At 38.4% G+C, this 21,215-nt stretch overlaps 1 protein-coding gene across 1 annotated transcript in view; it reads right to left on the bottom strand.

Annotated features, from left to right (window-relative positions):
- Positions 1–21,215, bottom strand: part of LOC146771973 (spliceosome RNA helicase DDX39B) — a 360,994-nt gene that overhangs the window by 319,397 nt on the left and 20,382 nt on the right. The window lies entirely within an intron of this gene.

Below are 21,215 nucleotides of genomic sequence, written 5' to 3'. Positions count from 1 at the left end.
ATTTTTTTCGTGTGCAGAAAAATATACAAACTGAGCAGTGTATCTCGTCAAGATCCAGCACCAGACGCACTATTCCCAAGCAATATAAATACAATGAGATTTCTTAATAGATTGTGTGTACACTGTAAGTGCAGCCAATACCTCAGTGCAATTCAATACAGGATTTTAGTATTTAGAATAAATCGGAAAGGTGCACCTTGTGTCTTTTTGCACGGGAACGGCTACTCTCCATTTCATTTTCAGCACTTTAACGGAAGTAAAGTTGAGATAAATCTAACACACTATTCAGAAGTTGGTGCAAACTGCAGATATCACCAGTATTCCAGCGATAAGTGCCTCAAAATTTAACACCATGGTGGACTCCATCAAATAACAGTAATAAGAACAAGAAAGAGTCACACAGCAGTTAAGAGAACAACCAAAAACGTTATTAATTTTTTTTCCAAACTTTATTTTTTATAATAATAAATATATAAACGATAAACTATTTTCAAACTTTATTTTTTAATTAACATATATATGAACAATAAACTAATAAACAAAATGTAACAACAATAATACAAAACAACAAGGCGGAACACGCCTGTAGGGACCATGGATGTCGACGACAGACCTGGAAAATCAGAAAGATTGTTAAAAAAACAACATGGTATTCTCAACAAAATACCACAAGAAACAAATCACAGATATATAAAATGCATACAGCTAACAAAATTTTATAAGTTAAACTTACAAAAACTGTAAATGTTGCCGCTTTAAAATATTTACCGAATCTGAGGAATTTTTTTTTTACAGAAGGCACCACGCCCACACCATTTTTCTTCAGTGGTGAGGAAATTTTTTACTTTTCCCAAGGGGCAAACGAAGACCAATGCCACCTTCGTCACTCGCAAGATTTGCCAAAGAGTACTGTTACGAGGGGATCCTACCAAAAAATACTCATGCGGCACAGCAAGTATGATGAAACACCTAAGGACCCTTCATCCAAACAATCTTGCACAAGAAGAGTGCAAACAGATGAGAAACACTCCTTTTCTGTATCTGTAAAAAAGAATTACAAATAAATGTTTATTAATAACTTTCAAATTTATACCATTCCATTACTGTACAAACACATTTTATATAAAAACTGACTAAGAAACTATAGCCCTGAACCACAAGTGTGACGATCGTTAAAACACTACGGGCCTCATGTAGGTAGCTAAATACCGGTCGGTAACGGCCGAAATTCGGTAAATATCCCGTTACCGACTGGTATTTAGCTATTTGAGATGTAGGGGGCATATTTCCGGATTCGGTAATTTACCGAATCGGTAAAATTACCGAATCGGTAAAATTACCGATTCGGTAAATACCGAATCCTGAAATGATATGTAGGAAACACTAATGAGTGATGAGTAGGAATTAGAATTCGGTATTTACCACCAAATATAGGTTGGTGATAAATACCGAATACCTTGCAAAACGTGATATTTTGCAGATGTAAAAGTGCTAACTGACTAAATGATTACAGTACTACAAGGAGACACACTGGGTGAGTGACAGGGTGTTTGCTAGAAGAGTATGAATACTAACTAGGGAATAGAAGGTGTGAAACACAACTGTGTAGGTGATTAGAGGACTGCATCCATACTGCATAGGCATTTAAAGCAGTCCATATGCTAAGGCATGGCTCACTGCAGGACTACTTGGCCACTGACTGAATGATTAGAGTACTGCAAAGATAGTATCTTGGTGAATTTATAAGTGTTTGGGTTTTAGCACAGTGAATGGATTAGTACATGGTGCTGAATGGGTCACTAGAGGACTGCAAAGGGAGTGACAGGGAATTTCCTGGAAGTGTATGGATACTGACTAGGGAATTGAAGGTGTGAAAGACAATTGTGTAGGTGGTTAGAGGACTGCATGCATAGTGGATAAGAGTTTGAAGCAGTCCATATACTAAGGCCTGGGTCACTGGATGAGTACTTGGGTACTGACTGAATGATTAGAGTACTGCAAGGAGAGTGCCTGGGTGAATTTATTAGGTTTTGGCACAGTGAATGGATTAGTACATGATGCTGAATGGGTCACTAGAGGAGTGCAACGGCAGTGACCGAGTGTTTGCTGGAAGTGAACGGATACTGACTAGGGAGAAGGTGTGAAAGACAATTGTGTAGGTGGTTAGAGGACTGCATGCATAGTGGATAGGGGTTTGAAGAAGTCCATGTGCTAAGACCTGGCTCAATGCATGAATACTTAGGCAGTGACTGAATCATTAGAGTACTGGAAAGAGAGTGTCTTGGTGAATTTAAAAGTGTTTGGGTTTTGGCACAGTGAATGGATTAGTACATGCTGTTGAATGGGTCTTTAGAAGACTGCAAAGGAAGTGACAGGATGTTTCCTGGAAGTGTATGGATACTGACTAGGGAATTGAAGGTGTAAAAGACAAGTGTATAGTATGTTAGAACACTACATGCATACTGCATAGACATTTGAAGCAATCTATTTGGTACTTAGAAACTGACTAAATAATCAGACTACTTCTAGGACAGTGCTTAGGTAAAACTTTTAAATTTTCAGTTCTGCCACAGTGAACAGAATAGTACATGGTAGTGCACCTTAGTGTCAAACCCCGACTCATTTTATCAATGCATATGCAAAGACTAGCTTCTAATGCTACTAAAACTTGACAACATGACCGGTTTTAAAAGAGTTATCTGTCAGCAAATACACAATGTTACCAACTGCTTCTCTCACAATCCTTACCCAAATGCACACAGACTCACAGTGTGATTTTAGACAAGCAACACTATCCTAGGAGTTTACCAAAACTCATTCACTAGTCTGGAAGAGTTAATGGTACTGCACACAAGCTACATATTTAAGTACACCACATCAGTGTCAAAGCATGACTCATTTAATCAACGCATAAGCAAAGACTGGATTCTAATGCTACTAAAACTTCACAACATGACCAGTTTTAAAAGAGTTATCTGTCAGCAAATACATGATGTTACCAAATGCTTCTCACAGTGATCCCAAATACACACTAACTCAGTGTGATTCTAGACAAACAACACTATCCCTTGCACTATACCAAAACACATTTCTTCATCTAGAAGTAGTACTACATTTTACTGCAGAAACAACTCATTTCACAAATTCATAAACAATGACTGGTTTCTAATTCTACCAAAATATAAAAACAGCACAGTTATCTGTCTACAAACACATGAAAAACACAAATGCTTATCACAGAATGGTTTCTACATGCACAAACATTGTAGAGAAAAAAAGTACTCCCTACACATTAGCAGGAGAAATACATTAGTCTGATTAAAATCAAAAGAGTCTACATACATCCCCTCACAATTAAATAACTCATCTTTCAAGTTCTTTTGTAGATTAAGAAGTATATCAATCACTCACCATATTTTCTTTTACAGAATCTCTGCACTGTGCACCTCTCAGCAAAAACAAAGAATGGAAAAGTTTCCCTTTGATTTTCCACACATACATGTAAACATTAAATCGCAATCCTTCACACGAACTCAAAAGCAAACACACATATCTATTGGTTAAACATTTCAACCCTTTCCAACTGAAATACATTTTAACCCTTTCCCCAATCTGCCTTCTGCCTGTTACCATAGAAACAGGTCATGGAACACTGCACTGAGCTCACAGGTCACAAGTTCAGCACACAATGTTGCTAATCAAGACAGGAAGTGTGCTTGACTTTTCAACATATCAGCTTATCATATATAATGTTCCTTGCAATCTGTGTTTGTTAACCAATAAGAATCATACCTTTAAAAAACAGAAATATACACCCTACCTTTCAGTGTAGAAAGTAGTCATACAACCAATGATTTGTCTTTTTTCAAAAAACATTGCCGCGGATCCGCGCACCCAACGCGAGAGAATTTCGCAGTTTTTTTATTTTTTATTATAATTTTTTTAAAGGGGGCCCCAGGGGGTCCTTCTGGGACCCCTTAAGCACCTCTAGAGGGTCAGAGTATTTCCACTCTGCCCCCTTTATATAATTTACACACTTATTCCCCTTGCTTCTTCAGCCTCGCTTCTACCGAGGCAGAAAATGGCCGCCAACAGTACCTGGTTTCGAATGTAGAGAGACACTCGACAGCCAATTAGCATTCAGCGCGCGATTGGGAGGGTGCGCGCTCGGTTCGGGGAGGGTGCGCGTACGGTGCGGGTAAGGTCCGCGGATCCTCCCCAGCCATAGATATCACTAACTTTTTTACCATAATTTTCTCAGGAACTACTGAACAGATTCACACCATTTATGCAAAAAGCACGAGTCTGAACTGAGGACTACCTCTTTGCCAAATTTGGTGTCATTCCGTTCAGCGGTTCGGGCTGTAGCTGCAACAACAGATCCTATGGGAAATTGCATGGGGAAAACGTGTTTTGGGACCCCCCTTTTTTCCTCGGCCCCCGCTTGACGAATCACCACAAAACTTTCAGGGTAGGAGCGGAGCGGAGCTGGCCAAAAGTTTGGAAAATTTCGCGAAGATTCGTCAATCGGCTCCAGACTTATTGGGAATAGAATGTTGCGGATTTCCTATGGAAAATAGGTCCCAACTATAACTATTTTCTTCATGCATTCAATGCAAATAAGGGAAATACGAAGGAATTCTCTATCCCAAAGAATGGCGCCAGAAATACGATAAAAATTACAGGTCCCATTGGAGGGATGAAAATGAAGGAACACCAACACAAAATGAACTTACTATTCGGACATGTGAAATAGAGAAATTGAACTCTTTCCCGTCTTGCTTTATATTACTTTCATATAATTTCCATTAATCTTTTATTGTTAAGATTCCGATGCCAAAAAAAAGAAATCAATGGTATGAAAAGTAAAAATACTTTTGTTTAAGACTACATTCTCCAGAATGCAAAGGGAACTTGGGACACTGCCAGGAAATGATGTAACACCCAGTAAACTTAAAGGGGGCGGTGCCAAGCAAACAGTTGATCGTGAGCAAGGTATCTGGGATACCGAAACGCGTAGATCTGTTCATGCCTGTATCCCATGCAGTAAAGGTATTGAGAAAATAAAAAAGCGCAAAAAGGTTGCAGAGAGTGCGTCCCATTTGTCCTTCCTGCTGGAGGGATTACTTGAGGATTTGAAGCGGCGTGGTTCAGCCGCAGGGATAAGCACCCACGAAGAGCGCTGCATTTTCCCGGTGACTGGGAACCGGAGGAGTGGATATATATATATATATATATATATATATATATATATATATATATATATATATATATATATATTCACTGAAAAAACCATAGGTTTCACACATGTTATAGTTAGCTGGACATTTCACTCGTACAAAACCATTGAAATTCCCCCGTTATAGTTAGTTCAGCTAACTATAACTCGCGCGCCCGCAATCCACTGCTGATGACGTCACATATTACATCACTCATGACATGGTCAGTGACATCACTCATGACATCACTGATGGCATCTCAAATGACATCACTGATGACATCACTGATGACATCATCCATTGAGTATGTGTTTCTTAACAATTTTAATATGTTTAATATATATAGGGAAAGGCCTGTTGAAGAATGAGTGGTTGTACAAGTGTGTATATGGATGATTTTCTGTGGTGAATAACTGAGTCTATAAGTGAGTCATTAAATGTATCTTACTGCAGACTAGTGACTTAACTGTGTAAATGTTTGTATGTGTCTGTGTGTTGGTGTCTAAATTGCTCCATGGTTTTGTGATTAGCTATATGAGTGTCTATATGAGTTATTGATTGCTTGTCTCAGTATCTGTATGGGTGCCTGTGTGTTTGTGTGGGTAGGGTGTGTGTTACTCTGTGCATAGATGTGTTTCAGTGGGTGATTCCATGGGTGCATGGTTTTAAGAGTGCATCTGTGATGGACTGTATGGTTGAGTGAGTGTATGTATGGGTGTGTTAGGGATTGAATGTATATCTCAGTGGTACATTTGTGACTAACTACATATGTGAAAGGCAGTATATATGCGTGTAAGAGTATATAAGTGGGTATAAGTGAGAGTGTGTGATTGTGAGAGTGGCTGTATGGATGAGTGTGCGCTTGTATCAGTAATTGTACAAGAGCGTAAGAATGTGGTACTATTTTTATGAGTAAGTTAACTTGTGTGTGTATAACTGCATAGGTGAGTAAATGGGAGTGTGATTAATTATTTGCATGACTGACTAGGTGTGTGAGTACCTCTATGGATGATTGGTGGTGTGTGTTTAAATGCATATGATAGTCTTGTATGGAGTGACTGTAAGTATGAGTGACTGTACAGGTGAATGAGTGGAGTTGTATGTAGACCTAAGAGTTAATAAGTGAGTATCTAGTTATTGGTATTTGAGTATGTATGGTTTTGAGAATGTAACTCAAATTTTCAGTCGGTGTTTGAAAGGTTATGTTACGGTGTGAGAAAATGTGGTCATTTATCACATGGATGACGTCATCAGTGATGTCATCAGTGATGTCATTTGAGATGTCATCAGTGATGTCATGAGTGATGTCACTGACCATGTCATGAGTGATGTAATATGTGAGGTCATCAGCAGTGGATTGCGGGCGCGCGAGTTATAGTTAGCTGAACTAACTAGAACGGCGGAATTTCAATGGTTCTGTACGAGTGAAATGTCCAGCTAACTATAACGTGTGTGAAACCCATGATTTTTTCAGTGAATTTGCAAGGTTTTTTAAATGCCAATTCCTAACTATAACGTGTGTGAAACCTATGGTTTTTTCAGTGAATTTGCAAGGTTTTTTAAATGCTAATTCCTAACTATAACGTGTGTGAAACCTATATTTTTTTTAAAGAATTTGCAAGGTTTTTTAAATCCATTTTTTTTTTCTTTTGATTTTTTTTTTAAACAATATGCTACCTATGTATATAATCATTGATTTACTGTATCCTGCAATATGGAATGGTTAACCTTTTTTAAATAAATGTTTAGATATAGTTGAACAACATAGTTAGTATCTTCTACAAAGCTTTATAATTTTTTTATTTTTTTTAAAGGATTTTTTACCGTGCGCGTAAGGTAAGCTTACGGTACACGCACGGTACGCTACAAGTACGGTGCGCTTACGTAATATCTATGCACCGTGTGCGCATGCGTACGCCATTTACGTACGCATCCGTACTTCGTATGCGACGCTTATACGCTTGTTTCCTATGCGCGCGTGCACCTTACGCGGAACCGCCGTAAACGCGTGCCTCTAATGCGCATGCACGCGTGCCTCTAATGCGCATGCGTACTTTTACCGTGCGCATACGGTAAGCGTACGGAGCGCGCACGGTAGGTCATGTGATCCAGAAACAACACTTTTCATTGGTTTAAACTTCTTTCATTTCCAGAAACTTCCAACACCACACCCATTCCCCTCATTACTGCTTGTGATTCCCTAGGAGAAGGAGCTGAAGTTTCTTTGGGATACAATGGCAGAGCAGCAGTCCTCTTCTGGGAGTGAGCAGGACAGCATTATCAGACAGAGAAAGAGGAAACAGAAGGATTCTTTTGTCTGGCAATATTTTACATTTCCAGAGGGGCAGAAAAAAGTCAATGCTCCATTAGTCACCTGCAGACTTTGTGGGCGTGTCTTGTCTAGAGGAAATCCAAAGAAGAAGTATTCTTTTGGAATTTTCACTATGTTCAGACACATGAGGGATGTTCATCCCAAGACCTTTGCTCGAGCTACTGCAGCAACCCCTTCAGCAGCTCAGCCGAGCACATCCGCAGCTGCTCAGCTGAGTACATCTTCGGCAGCTCAGCCGAGCACTTCCTCTGCGGTGGGAGCGTCACCCTCTTCTGCTCCTCTGGACATTTACCCTCGGTTTCAGTGTACATATAAGGTGCAATATTTGCTACGCTCTTATTGCTTATGGGGAGTCTGGTATTCCTCTTATTGACAATAAGATTGAGCAGCACAAGTGCGGTACCTTATAATATTGCCATTCTTTCCTTCCTCTGTCCCTGTATTAACACAACAGCTCTTTTAAGAGCCACCCTACCTCACAACTTTTTATTTATTTATTTAATCACTTTAAAAAAAAAAATGTTGCCGTGCGCGTATGGTACGCGCACCCATTTTTTAAAAAAAAAGAAATAAAATATTTATTTCACCCTTCAATGTACTTGAGGGACCACAAGGGAAATGACAAAAACAGAGTGAGGAGAAGTGAAAAAAAGGGAGTATGAAAGTAAATGTGTGATAAATACAGATATTTCAAACGTACCTGACCAACAAAATAACTTAATTATCAATAAATGTTTTTTTTTTTTTTTTTTAATTGCTAGAAAAAAGTATTAATTTTCCTTCTCAATCTGTAAAAAAAGAAAAAAAGTATTAATATTTAACAATACATTTTAGAATACAGTACACATTTTCTTATTTAAAAAAAACTATTTTTTGCCCTTTTTTTGGCTGTTTTCAGAATATATTGAATTTCACTGTAAATCGTGAAACCAATTGCATTCATCACTTAACAGCGGGCAAAAAAATTAACAATCTGAAAGATTTTAAAAAAAAAGCCCTGAATCTCTTCTCAGTAAAACATACCTTTATAGAAATGTAACATATTTCATAAAAACATCATCTAAAAACAATACATATTTGCAATAAATATAGTCTGTAAATCTGGTTGCTTAAGCACATACACCAAAATAATATCTGTCAAAGAAGTCCACAAGAGAAATTTTTACCTTTCCATGAGGCCAAATGGTAATTTTTAAATTCTTTTTTGATGAAATATCCAATGGTAATCCAATAAAGTCGCAAAAATGATTTGTTCAGATGTTGCAATTTGTATCTAAAATTTTGGTTTCAAAAAAATTAAATAGGAATTTGGTAATTCTGCAGGCAAACGTTGCTTGAAAATCAATTGAGAATCATTACACAGTGTCCAGCCTTTCAGATTTAAGATACACTGTGTAATGACCAGAAGTTATAGAAGGTCCATCATGGAAAATTATTGCAACTGCAACAAAAGTTTTTCCAGATATTGATAATTGATGTCCTGTAAACTTCTTTATTAAAGTGTCCAATTTTGAACCATCAGCTCTACAACGTTGCATCATTAAAATTACATACTGTCCATATTTCTTTAAAAATAATGTTGAAAACATGTCTGATTTACATTTACAACATTCCATGTTGTGATTGGCATCTAACTAATTTACTAAAAGTCACTGATTAAGTCTCTGGTAATGTTAAATATATAAACCTTTCTGAATCAACATTAGAGCTGCATGTGTTGAAACAGTTTTCACAACTATGTTCCCATTTATAAGAGAGAGCAAACATATTTTCTATTTCTACCCCTTCTTCTTCCAGTACCATAAGGATATACATCAAGAATTCCTGTGCATCTTGCTGGACATTTTGAGTAAACTGTGTGCATCCTGAACATACAGCTAAAAGTTTTCTAACATCAGAAGCCCTTTCTATTTTAGTTTTATCAATACTCAGCTTCTCAAAAAGAAAACTCAGCAGAGAATAAAATCTTTTTTCATGAATTACTATTATCTGCTCTTGCAAACTTTCAAGATAAAATACAACATTCAGCACTACATTAGCGTAGCAGTTGACACCAGAGCTATTTTCAAAATGACAACCAACAACCTCTTGAACATTGTCCTTTTTCTTTTTGCTTGCAATCACATCACTCTCCTATTGTTTTCTCTTCTGTACATCCTCATTACAGATATTCTCAATTCTCCTTTTCCGAAAAACAACACGTTTTTCAAACACAGGATACTGACCTAAATGAGGAGCATAGCTTCTTCTTATTCTATTATACTCCTTTACACAATTTGCATCAGCACTAACTTTTGAGTCATCAAAGTCTATCATGAATAAACCAGATGTTTTCACTCGTGACAAATCAACATATGCCATACCTTCTTTGAACACAGTAGAACCAATGTTTACAAAAGCACTATCTACAGTTAATCCTTGAGATTTGTGAATAGTTACAGCATATGCTAGAGAAAACGGAAACTGCTTCCTACGTACATACAAGTCTTTTACAAGCAAAAAACGGACTGAACAACGACTAATGTCTTTAACCTCTTCAACCTGATCAAATTTTATTTTTAAAAATTCAATCCCATCTTTTTTCTGGTATTTCACAAAACCCACAACTTTACCCATAGCGCCATTCACTAAACCTTTTTCTACATCCAAATTTCTTCTTAAAAATACTCGACAGTTCAAACATAAAAGATTTTTTTCTAATCCAGCTGTTTTCAAAATGTTCTTCTCTAGAGAATCCAATTTATTTTTCAATTTGCCTGTTAATGTAATAGTAATTCCTTCATGCTGAATTTTGTCCACTGCTTCCATTTTCTTAATCTCTTCCTTTTCCAATTTCAAAAGTTCCTCATTGAATATCGAGCATTCACATAGTGTTGGCATTAAGCAGATTACAGTATTTTTTTCTGCAATGTTCTGGTATATTTTCTCTGCAACTATTTCTTCACTTGGAAATAAATTATGTAGCAACCGACTCTGTAATGCTTCTCTGCCAACTTCTGTGAGTAGTCCAATTCTGATATCTTTCAGAATACTTGCATAATCTTCATCGTTTGCTTGCCTCATATTGGTAGTGAGTTCTTTGTACTGAAAGAATGACCAAATATTCGCATTACCAATACTTCCTAATGACTTCTTCGTGTCTTCATGTGTCACAGTACTAAACACTGGTTGTCCTTTAACTGGAGTGAGCTGCAGAAGATCCCCAAAAACTATAACATGTTTTCCACCAAATAACACATCATAGTCTCTCTTTAGAATTTGATGCATTCTTAAATGCACAAAGGCAAGCATTACGTTTGATACCATGCTTACCTCATCAATAATGAGAACTTGCATCTTCTTCAACAGTCTTGAAACTTCGAAGCATGCTTCTCCTGTAAGCTTGTGATATTCTATTTTGTTCTCATGCTCCACTGGTAACATTATCAGGCGATGTAAGGTAATTCCTTTTATGTTATATGCTGCTAACCCAGTTGGAGCAGTAACAACACAAGACAAAGTTGAATCTGTTTTTTGCTGTAGGTAGCTTCGGGTGACTTAAATTAAGAAACTTTTTCCAGTTCCAGCTTGTCCACTCACATCCATCCTGATTGGTTCAAATGATGTGCATGAGCACTCTTTTCATGTAGTAATCCATGATCAAATTTTTTTCTGACTTCATAAATTTGTTTTTGTTCTTCATTCAGTTGCTGTTCCAAATTTGGTAAGTCTATTAAATCTTCCTGAGCTTGTTTCATAGCAGTTTCCACTTCAGTCATTGCTATTGCAGCTTCATTTTCTACGATTGGTTGTCCTAGGGGATCTTGACTGAGCGTTCCAGAACTTTGGCTGTCTTGAGAACTGTCTCTAGCTACTTCAGCTGCAATTGTAGCTTCCTGTTCAATTTCTTCATTTAACATTTGTACATAATTTGTGAAAGTACTGCATTCAATCGTATCTTTACATGCATTAAAGGAATCTTCATAGCTGTGAAAATCTCCAAGTAATTAATCCTCTGAACGCCATGGTTTAAACAGCTGTAAAAGTGCTAAGTAGTAAAATTCCTTTTTGTCAGGAGTGTCGCAACTCAGCTTCCTGTGATTAATCAAACTTCCTTTTGTTTGCTTCACCAAACATCCTTCCTCACCAATGAGTTTATATTTTCCATTGTTGACGTCTTCTGTGGCTTTCCGTGTAAAAATGTAGTTCTGCAGCACTTCATAGAGACACATGTTCTAAAGATGACGACTTCTTTTTGGGTAATATGTGTCCAACATGTTTGATTTCAAAATAGCTGTACTTTCCGGGTCGTTCTCTGCCAAATATTCAATTTCTCCAACAGATTTCAGTACCCGATTTCGCATTCCTGCAAGGCCTAAACTTACCCAAATTATTCTTCTGGATTTGGAGTACAGACTTGCAGATGATATTTCTCGATGCGATAACATCTTTGAAATGAAACTGTATAGCTTCTTACTGACAGTCTTCTCGTGAGAAATCTCTTCCCACATTTCCTTCAATTCCGTTTTCTCAGATTTAGTGATGCAAGATGTGACATACCGAGCAACAGCAATAGAATGGTCATCAACATACTGTATATCCATGTTAGCATTCCACATGGATAAAATGACTGGGTTGTAGTCATTTATATATTTTGACTCTTTTCTTCTTAGGTTGTACGTATTTTTGGGAGATTTTCTTGTAATAGTATGTCGCACAGCTGACATAAAACCGTTGACACTTCCTTTTGAAAGAACAGGTCGTGGAAATTCAAATCGACATTTTGTGTAGAATTTTTCTTTACTCTTATACTTTCGGCGACAGTATTTTCCACACCCGATGACTTTGGAAACGTAAAACTTTCTCTTCTGTGCTTTTAGGTATAGCACATGTTGCATATTCTTCGATGAAACTTAAAACTGCATCATCAGAATCTGTTCCAAATTTTGGGGCATCCTTGATCCACAACAGCATATGAATATGAGGAGCACCTCTTGCTTGGTACTCTTTTCTCCAAAAGAAATCCACAACTTTTCCAAGAGGTGGATTTTTTTTATTGCAGATGGACATCATAGCCTCAAATCTATGATTGAAATATCTGCAAACATTAACCGGATCCAATAAGCACAATTCTCCTGCCGTCTTGTACTGGATGTTTTCAATATTTGAATTTGCCTCTCGAAGAAAATCCAGAAGATCATCCCAAGCGTACTCAGCATAGTTTAGGGTGAGAAACCATGTAGGAGTTCCTAAATTCCGTAACATACATTTCAATTCTCCATGGCGTCGGTACCAATATTCATTTGTCCCACGCTGACAAGCCATTAGATTAATCAATTGAGATTCCAAATGATCATCTCGCTGTTGCACTTTGTTCATAAAATCCTTTGCAGACACATTATGTAGATGTACTCCAGTTTTCAAAATGTGATTTACTGCATAAGATAGTGCTGACAAGTCACTTTCAAATAAAAGATGGAACAAATAAGGAATACTTTGACGAAATCTTTGATCTTCTGCATATAATCTTGTAGTCCGATACTCAGAAGCAGGAATCTGTACTGGGCGTTCATCATATCATCCACCTTTTCCTGTAGGAAACAGTTGGGGAAAACATCGAGCTTCCAAGCTCTCCTCCCATACACTCACGGGAGTTCCTTTTGCTTTTTTCATCTGAAACAGATCAATAGTGTTTGCCATAACTTCTTTTGAATGAAGAGGATGTATGCTGATATGTTCATAAATTTCTTCTTCTTTTGATTTATCCACTTTTTCAATTTGCCCAGCTGGTATTCCTGAGTCTGGTAGTAAAACTTCTTCATCTTCATCCATATAAATTGTTACATACCATTTATTATTTCTTTTCAAATATAAATTTGCTCTTTGTATTTTTCGTACATCTACCAGCTCCTGCCAAATGTTCTTATTCTTTGTTAGTACTCCATTAACCAGAATAACTAATGGTTCAGTTTCCAATCTATCTGCATCAATTGTTTGCCATTGGATTTGAAAAAAAATATGGACATAGACAACTCTTCCTTTTAAACCTCTTTGTAAATCCGAAGGAGGTAATTTACCTGTTTTTGGCTCCATACGCACTATGGTCTGAAACGGATGGACACATTGAATGAGTATAGACTCATACGTATTTAAATCAGAAAGTTCTGCAGGAATATCAACCAATTCTAAATTATTATGTACAGCTCTGGCTGGCATTCTATTTTCTTCTAACTTGTTATAACAGTATTTACAAATAAGCTGATCTTCACCCAAATCTAAATTATTTTCCAGAAATATATATGTTGCAAAATCCTTCCACTTATAATCATCTTCATTTTCACTTTTTTTATACAGATCAACATTTCTTGTTTGAATTTTGTAATAGCTTCTCCGGCAACAAATACAAGTAATATTTGGTCTTTCATTAGAGATGATAGTAAATTTTGTCATTTGATCTTCAAAATTTTTACTAACAGTGGGTTCTACATTCTCTTCCACATTTTCTTCAATAACTGTCATTACCTGCACTTTCTTGTTCCGGACCAAAGTAACAAAACTGAATTTCATCAGTAACCTTCTGTACATCTGATACAGATCCACGGAACAGAGCCCTATTCAACTCATTTAACTTTTGTGCTGGACTTTTAGCAAAATACAATCTTCTCACAAACTTTCTCATTTCTGTATGATGAACTGCCAGCATCCTAAAATGGTGAAAAACACTTTGGCAAACTTTCCTAGAAAGACAAGCCAGAGAATGTCCTTGCAAACCAGTATTCTCTCTCACTCTACATGGATCTAGTCTTTGAAGCGCCTTAATCTTCTGTTTAACACTTTTATTTACTATATTCTCTTAGAAACTCACGTAATTTATCAATAGATTCTTGTCGTACAGTACAAATATTACTACAATTCCAAGTGTACACTGGGGCTTTAGGACGTCTCCCCATAACCTCATCAGCTATCACTTCTTCCTCATTTCTTGGAACCATTTTCTCCTTTTCCATTACACAACCATCTTTCACTTCATAAGCACGACCTCTGGTGTCAACTGCATGCAGCAAACTATTACTTTGAAGATAACTCTCTTCATTAAAAAATGGTTCAGTACTTGAACTATGGTTCCATTCTCCTAAAAACACTTTACAAAAGTAAATTCTTTTCACTACTCTTTTCGTTTTGCTTTGTGACTTCATTACATTGACTATTTTATCTAATGTACGGATCCTGTTCAAAATTAAAATGAATAGTTTTCTTTTCAAATCTAAAGCCTTCGCTAAAATTGATTCACTATCTTTCTTTCGCTTATAAAATTTCGTTTTCTTCTTATATTTTTTCACATCCTTTAGCAAATTGGACATCACTCTTCTCTGAAACATTTTTCTACGAATGTCTTTAAATGCTGTTTTTCTTTTTAAGTCAATCTTTATTGCTTCTAATAGTACATTAGCATTTTGTAATTTCTCACTTTTGTCCTGTTGTTTTCTACTTGAAACACTATTTGCAGTGGGGACATTTTTCAAATTTGTTCTTTTTTTGAAGATATTTTTAAAAAAATCCTTAGTTTGCTTACCAGAAGACTTTTTCTTTTTTCCAACATGAGGATCTTCAACTAATTTGGGTCCTCCAGTTGTCTTCAAATATAAATGTTTTTTCTGTTCTTTTCTCTTTCTTGATTTTATAGGCATCTTTAATTTATTTCACTGTTGGTCAGCAATACCTGAAAGAAACAAAAAAAAAATACCTTTATGTAATTTAAATTTATTACTATATTTTTTTGGAGCTTTTCAAATCTTATAATACGATCTACCCGTTTCCTACAAGTGAAAAACACAATAAAACCAACACGAATTAAAGCTTCCCCTTTCCTACGAATGCAATTCTAAAAGAAACAGAGTAACACGAATTGAATCTCTGACAACAATTCCTGTGTGCGCACAGACTCATGGTGTGATTCTAGGCAGAAAACGAAATTTGATTTGCAATTTGAAAGCACACTTACTACTGTGGTAGAGCAAGTGATAATTACTGTAACAGCCTGACACATTTTCATTATAGTTTCCAGAAATAGAAAAGAGTACATGCACAAACAGCTTTTTTATGCTGAATACAAACCATCACAGTTCTAAAAAACAAGCTGCCCCTTTCCTACGAATGCCATTCTTACAGAAAGAGACCAACACAAATTAAATCTCTGACAACAATTCCTTTGTGCACACAGACTCATGGTGTGATTCTAGGCAGAAAACAGTATTCCTGGGTGATACCAGTACACCTTAACTTCTAGAGAAGACATACTCCATAATATCTTACAAGTTCAAGGCACTTAAATATCTTCCTTATAATAAAATATAAAACACAACTTTAAAAGTGGAAGGAAAATGTTCCATGTTAATTTCAAATGTGTTAACATTTGCCTCTCATTTGTGAGAAAGTGATTTCTGCTGAATGCTAACCATCACAGTTCAAGAAAACAAACAGCCCCTTTCCTGCAAGTGCAAGGTTAACAGAGCAAGAGCAACACAAATTAAATCTCTGATAACAATTCCTGTGTGCACACTGTCTCATGGTGTGATTCTAGGCAGAAAACAGTATTCCTGGGTGATACCAGTACACCTTAACTTATGGTGAAGACATACTCAATAATATCTTACAAGTTCAAGACAGTTAAATATCTCTCAAAACACAAAATGTGAAACACAACTTTAAAAGAAGAATCACATTTCTATTATTTATATCAAAATGCACCACATACATCCCCTCTCAAATTCATAACTCACCTTTAAAAGTAGTTAAGTTCAGAAGAAATGTGGCACTCAAACAGCAGATTATCAGAGCCAGAATCTCTGAGCTGTACACCTCTCTCCTCTCACCAGATCCAGTTAGTGGCAATGTTTCCCTCTTTTTTCACACATATACATGTTAACTCCAAATCACAGTGCTTCCCAAATTTTTTCCAAATGGAAACACACATTTCTATTGGTTGGAAATTTCAACCCTTTACAAATGATCCCTTCCCCCAACATGACTTCTGCCTGCTACCATAGCAACAGGTCATGGAACACTGGTGGGAGCAGAGAGGTCAGAAGTTCAGCACACAATGTTTCTAATCCAAAGAGCAAGAGTGCTTGACTTTTCAAACCTAACAGCAAATCCAAAGTAATATTCTGTGGGTACACATTTTTCTGAACCAATACAAAAAATGCTTGTAAAAACCTAAACATACAGCCTAGTTTTAACTGCAAAATGGTTTGAATCAGCCAATCAGTTCCTTTTAAAAAAAAAAAAAGTATGTAAGCCTCCATTTTACAACTGTCTTTCTTTTCATATTGCCATTCTACTGAAAGACACCTTCTGAGTGCATCCAGATCTCCTTAAAAGATGTTCACAGTGTGGATTGTAGGTCATAGCTATGTCTTCTGGAGTGAAATGTTTGCAGAAAAAAGAAGTATTGTGAAAGACCTTGCTTTGCCAAATGTAGACATTAAATGGATTGGTCAGAGAGGGTTAAAGTGGCACCAATTAATGCCTTGGGTGAAAACCTTTCTACATCTCCCACAGCCTAAACTTATTATTGTGCACTGTGGTGGGAATTACCTAGGCACTTTAACCGGGGTAGGTCTGGAAATGCTTGTTAAGGACACCTTTGTGCAATTGATGTCACTTTTTCCACAAACTGCCTTTGTATATTCTAATATATGCCAAAGGCAAAAGTGGAACTGGTCCAACCAATTTTGTCCGCAGATTGACAAAGCAAGAAAGCACGTCAATAAGTCTGTTTCTGCTTTCCTCAGAGACTATGGTATGGGTTCTATATACCACAACAACTTGCGTTACAACATGCAAGACATTTATAGAGGTGACGGTGTACATTTCAATGATGAAGGGAACAGAGTCTTCCTCTTGAACTTTAGACTCTGCATCGGTACTTACTTGTAGGTACCAAAAAAACACTTCATAAACACAACGGCTCTTTTTAGAGCCACCTAACATCTAATTTTGATTTTTAATTCTATTTTCTTATATTTTTTTTTTTTACCGCTGTATGCGTACCGTACGCACACAGTACGTGTACCCCGCGATTTAAAAAAAAAAAAAAAAAAATGTATTTTTCACACTTCTGGGTCCTTCTTGGACCCCCTGACAAAGGCTAGGGGGTCTGCAACTCTCTACCTTCCCCACTTTTCACGTTCTTGACCTTTGTTTTTCAGTGCGAGACACACAAAATGGCGGCCGACACTTCCTGATTACGACCGACTGGAATGTTTACTGTCATGTAACCACCAATCAGAATTACGCTCGCGCACGGCAGCGTGCGCGTACGGTACGCGTACGGTGCACGGCTATAGATATGTATGTACTTTTAACTGCAATTTTCTCAGGAACTACTGAACAGATTGACTCCAGATATTCAAAAGGCACATCCCTGACCTGAGGACTTTCTCTTTGCCAAATTTCAAATAATTCTGTTCAGCCGTTCGGGCTGTACCTTGGACTAAAGGTCCCTATGGAAAAATGCATGGGGAAAACGCGTTTTGGGACCCCCCTTTTTTCTCGGCCCCCGCTTGACGAATCCCCCCCCCCCGAGACTTTTAGGGTACGAGCAGAGCGGAGGGCCCCACCTATTTTGAAAATTTCGAGGATTCGTCAACCGGCGCAAAAGTTATTCCAAATAGAATGTTGCGGATTTCCTATGGAAACACGGTCCTAACTATAACTATCTACTGGCGACCGCCAGTAGATTATATATATATATACACACATACATACATACACACACACACACACACATCTGCATATCTATACAAATCCAAATATAAGTTCATGCATACATATACACATATGCATACATATGCATTTTATGTACATGAAAGTTTGAAAAACACTAATAAAAACAAAGCTAAAAAGCCACCTAATTACAAACAGACTTACTTTATCTCAAACGAGGGCGAGACCCATTGCATTTTCAGTGCTTACTTATTATGTACCGGGTATATAGCAATTATTCTGGGAAAATGTATACATGGAAAAATCGGTATGAAATACACCTATGTATTTCTGTAATGGGATCAAAATATAGAGTTTAGAAACAGTAGATATTTGCACATTTCCGAAATTGGGATTACCCATACTAGATGAAAATTATAGGTCATTTTTCAAAATGACTTCTTTTTAGGTCTCGCTGTTCCCAGCGCATGCGCTGGCTCGGAGAAACATTTTGTATGTGGGATTTTCAAAGTGCTGCTGGCTGGCCTAGCGCTTGCGCTTACGCGACCATGCACGCACGCAGCCGGCCGCCAGCAGCACTTTGAAAACTGTGCTTTAGCGTGTCATCGCGATCGCTTTCAGAGCGATCGCTATGACTTTCGCTTTTACTGCCGCGCGGGCAATTCTTGTGTGTGTGCAGTTTTATATAAAGCGAACTCAACCTGAAGGTACTGGAGTGCTTTACACGAGCATCAGGTACATTGCGCAAGGTCACATGCATGATTTTTAGGCGCGGGGAGCAGCACATTCATTTTTTAGGCACAGTGGGGTTAAGTAAGGTGCCCACTGGATGTTGCGCTGACGGCTTACCTCGAACTTGTCTCCCCAGTTTCAAAGTCGGCAACTCTAACCACATCTTCTCCCATTCGTGTCACAACCACCCACCCATGGCAACCACTCCAGCAATTAATAGAGACCACACCTTTATTAGTGAAAACAACTTGATCCAAATATACTGCCCGTTCTTGGTAAATTTACTGTTTCGTTCCGTTGGTTGCATAGTAAAATATAGTAATAAAACGAGTGGGGGCGACGATAAAAGCCAAGGCCCAAAGATTTGCTTTCAAATCTGTAGTCCTGATTTAACCTCTTGCTTTGTTAATCCACCACCAGACGCTTCTTCCTCGTTACCCTTTTCCCGCTTCTGCGCGGCTGCTTTTCCCACTCAACGAACAAAATAAACACTTGAATGCAGCTGGGCGGGGGCTAACAGACAAGGAACGTGCAGAATGACTGGAGCACAGCATATACCAGCATAGCAAGCACGAGACTAAAGAGCACATCATACAGAACAAGCGTGAGCAGAGGGTGACGAAAGATAGCATAGTGTATAGTGCGCCTATACCTTATTGTTCAGCAGAGGGATAGGACACAGCAGACTTCACAGTCATGGTACACGGAGCGCAGCATAAAAGGGCGGGAGAAAGCCTCTGAACACCACAGACAACAAGCATTTGCAATGCAATAGGTCTCGAATTTACGCGAGTTTAAGGTATTGGCATTGTAAATGACAACGCCTTTTATTTATGTTTTGGTTTTTGAAATATAAATAAAATGCATTGTCATTTACAATGCCAATACCTTAAACTCGCGTAAATGCTGGTTTACACATTGTCTTTCGTTTGGAAGGCAGAAATGCATAGAAAGTCAATAGGTAATAACAGTTGCTCTACAATTCTGTGTTACCCTAAGTCTCCCGATAAAAATGGTTTCTCACTTATGTGGGTAGGCCTTGTGCCCACAACAGGAAACGGCTCAAAACGCAACCTGGACACCACATTTTCACAATGAAAAATGACCCTTTTTTGCAACGTGCCTGTAGGAGAGTAGGGTCTGCAATCCTATGATCACCCAGATTTTTTGCTTTTGCTTCATTGGTTTACGACTTTCTCCGGCTGTGGGCCTGCCAATCAGACCCACAGCCTAGCTGTTCTCTCTCGAAATTAACACACATGTACGTTAGGTGCATCCACTAATTGGAACTGGGCCACCTTGTCAGTCCCTGTCTCAGCATACCACAGGTATCCAGGGCATCGGTGTACCCAGGGCCTACCAGGGGCTGAAGCATGTATTATGCCCCCCCTGGAATGGCCACCCAAATCTAACACAACTGGCTGCACGACAGCTGGGGCCACGTGGTGTAATCACCCGTTGCTGTAGGTGTAGTATTCCTACACCTAAACCCTAAAAATGGACACATGGATTCCTATCAGTCACTCCTATAGCAGGCCTTATCAATCCTGAAGTCAGAGTGCAGGGGATCATGTGGGACGGTGCTCTGGCGCGAGCTGAGCCCGTCGACGGCTTGCGGAACCAAGCCCTAATAGCCGTTCCATGGTGACGCGGGCCAACTACTTTTAAGGCATTATAATCCTTGCGGTTATCTGCTAACTTTGGCATCGCATCACCTATACATGTCGAGTAAGGTGTCATACGAATGGGAATACGAACCCCTCGCCAGTCCTGGTGACGGGGTTAGCATTCCCCCCTTTTAGAGGGACACGACATGGAAGTAACCTTGAACCCCGGTTAAAGTTGACTCAAGCCTCAGCATCACAAAATGGATGCTGCCACCAGACACAAGTCTGACCTCCTGCTGCTGGGGGACCTTCCAGCAAGGGGAGCTTGGACAAAGGGTTTCCTGTCGAGGGCGGTGTTAGCACCGTCCCAGACAGGGTTTGTGTATCCCAGGTAGGCAGGGCTGAAAGGAAGGTGACTGCAAGTGGCACCCCGGTGCTCACTGTGCATAGCCCGGCTCAAACCAGTTTCGGGGGCACACCAGCCCCTGAGCTGGCGCGAAGCCGGACAAAGGATAGGGGTGTAACCACCCCCCTCCTGGCTCCACCCATAGGTAGAACCTAGTCACGGGCCAGCCCCTTTCTCTTAGAATAAAGGTAGGAGCGAGTCCCCTTCCCAAA

This window comes from Triturus cristatus, unplaced genomic scaffold (assembly GCF_964204655.1).
Source record: "Triturus cristatus unplaced genomic scaffold, aTriCri1.1 SCAFFOLD_118, whole genome shotgun sequence".
In the NCBI taxonomy this organism is placed as follows: domain Eukaryota; kingdom Metazoa; phylum Chordata; class Amphibia; order Caudata; family Salamandridae; genus Triturus; species Triturus cristatus.
The sequence above is the reverse complement of the archived record's forward strand: the minus strand, read 5'-3'. Positions and strand labels throughout refer to the sequence as shown.